Here is a 2,500-nt window from a genome sequence, read left to right on the forward strand (position 1 = left end):
CGAGGACTGCGACGGCGCCCCTCGGCGCCCCGAGACCGCGCCGGGAGGACGGCGGGAGGAGGAGGAGGAGGAGGAGGGCGGGCGAAGGGGAGGAGGGGGTCGAACCCCCGTCCCCGGCGCTCTCGCCTCGCGCGCGAGCGGCAGCACGGCACGGTACCGCCGCGGTACCCACCCGCAGACAGCCGCCCGCTCGGGGTGGAAGGCCGGGGGCGAGGCCCGCGCCTCGCCCTCCCTTTTCTCGCCCTTTCTCTCTCGCTCTCTCTCTCTCTCGCCTTTCTCTCGGCCCTCGGCGGCGCTTTCGACGCCGTCTCTCGCTCTACCCCCGGCCGCCGCCGCCGCCGCATCCGCGGCGCGCGGCCCCGGCGAGGACGAGCTCCGCCCCAGCGGCTCGCTCCGGGAGCGGGGAGCTACGGAGCGCTCCCCGAGTCTGCATTTAGGGGGACGAAGGCCCTGCGCGGCGACGGCCGTCGACCGGCGGCCGCGACGACGACGGCGACGCGCGCCGGGCCGCAGGCAAGGGATCGGGGCCGCCGAGGGAAACGCTTCCCTCGCCCGACCGCCCGACCGCCTTCCCTCCGGGCACCGGCGGCACGCCGCCGCCGCCGCCGCCGCACCGCCGCCGCCGGACCGCCCGCCGCGGGCAACGGGCCTGCGAGGCGACCCCAGCCGCGCCGCCGGGGTGGCCCCCGGACGGCGATTGATCGTCAAGCGACGCTCAGACAGGCGTAGCCCCGGGAGGAACCCGGGGCCGCAAGTGCGTTCGAAGTGTCGATGATCAATGTGTCCTGCAATTCACATTAATTCTCGCAGCTAGCTGCGTTCTTCATCGACGCACGAGCCGAGTGATCCACCGCTAAGAGTTGTCTGGCTTTCGGGCGCCGCTCGCCGCCGAGCGGCCCCTTTTTGTCTCTCGCGCCGAGGACGCGCGGGCGCGCGCCTGGCTTCGACCGTACGAGCACACACGACACTGAGAAACGGGAGAAACCCACGCTCCGAAGGACTGCCGAGAGGGCGGGGGAGCCCGCGCCCCCGACCGCCTCCCCCCCCGCGAGGGGAGACGCCGACCTCACGTGCCGTCTTTCGGAGGCGGCCCAGGCGCCCGGGCTCGGCCCGGCCTCCGCGCGGAGGGCCGGGCGGCGCGCGCCGGCACGCGGGGGGCACGGCGGCCCGCCCGCTCTCGCTTTCACGGGAACGACGCAACACACGGCTCGGCAACGCGGCCGGGGGCGCGGCCGTCGGCCCCCGCGCACGCCGGCTCCCCCGGCGGCCGCCCCCGCCGCGGGGGCTCGCGGAGCGCGCCGCCGCGCCGCCGCGCGGCCGGCTTCCCTTTCTCTCTCCCAGCGGCCTTTCGCCCGCTCGAGACGGCGCGCGGCGACGACCGTGCCGCCGGCGCGCCTCCCCCCGGCGGGACCGCTCCCGCCGGGCGGGCCGGCGTCCGGCGGACGCGCTCCGCCGCCGGCCCCGGAGGCGGACGCCACCGAGAGCCGAGCCGGCGTTCGCCAGCGCCCGAGGCCTGCCGGAAGGCAGACCCCGCCGCCGCCGCCGGGGCCGCGCTCCCGGCACCGCCGCCGCCGCCTCCCACCGCCGTGGCCCCCTTCGCCTCGGCACGCGCCCGGCGGAAGGCGTACGGCGCTGAGCCGGGGGGCAACGCCCGCTCTCCTCGTTTTCACGCGGAGACCGGGCGGGGGAAGCGCCCCCGCGGCCGCCCGCACGCCTTCCTTCGGCCCACGCGCGGCCGAGAAGGGCGACGGGGGACGCGACGTGCGGGGCCCGGGACGGGACCGCCGCCGGCCGCGGCGGGCGCCCTCCGGCCGACCGTCCCCCGCAGGGAAGAGGGGGACACCCGTCGAGCGGCGCCGCCGCCGCTCGGCACGGGGTCGCCCGCGCTCGCGGGCCTCCGCCGACGGAGGGCCCGCCGGGCGCTCGCCCCCCGGGCGGGCGGGCGATCGAGCGGGGGGGACGGCCGGCGGACGGCGCCGCCGGCGCGCCTTCGAGGAGGAAAGGCCGTCGAGGGAGAGCGATAGGGGCCGGACGCGCGGGACGCGGCGCCGCGCCCGCGAGACGCCGCAACGGCGGCGGCTCCAGGAGAGAGCGCGGCGGACCCCGGCGGCCGCCACCCCGCGGCCGAGGAAAAGGCAGAGAGCGGGCGCTCTCTGCCGGCGTCGCCCGTTACGACGAGGCGGGCGGGTCGGCCCCCGCGGCCGACCGCGCGCCGCGGCCTCTCCGCAGAGGCCGGGCCGCGGAGAGGGGGGGGCAGGGCGCCCCTCCCCGGCGCGGCGCGGTTACCCCCGCGCGCGCGCGCGCGGCGGGGGCGACGACGACGACGACGGAGGGAGCGCGGCCGGCGGCCACGGACACCACCGCAGGAGCTACGGGGAGTAGCTGCTCCCCTACCCCTCAATGGCGCCGCGCCGCCGCCCGGCAACACCCGCCGCCGCCGCCGCCGCCGCCGCCGCGGCCCACGGCGGGCCGCGCCGAGCCGCCCGAGTCTTTAAACCGC

General features: G+C 79.7%; 1 non-coding gene across 1 annotated transcript; it reads right to left on the reverse strand.

The window, feature by feature from the left end:
* Window positions 1–709: 709 nt before the first annotated feature.
* On the reverse strand, window positions 710–862 carry LOC141727492 (5.8S ribosomal RNA). Its single transcript, XR_012578493.1, has one exon. It is a non-coding gene; the product is annotated as a 5.8S ribosomal RNA (ribosomal RNA).
* Between the last annotated feature and the right edge of the window lie 1,638 nt (window positions 863–2,500).

This window comes from Zonotrichia albicollis, unplaced genomic scaffold (assembly GCF_047830755.1).
Source record: "Zonotrichia albicollis isolate bZonAlb1 unplaced genomic scaffold, bZonAlb1.hap1 Scaffold_133, whole genome shotgun sequence".
In the NCBI taxonomy this organism is placed as follows: Eukaryota; Metazoa; Chordata; class Aves; order Passeriformes; family Passerellidae; genus Zonotrichia; species Zonotrichia albicollis.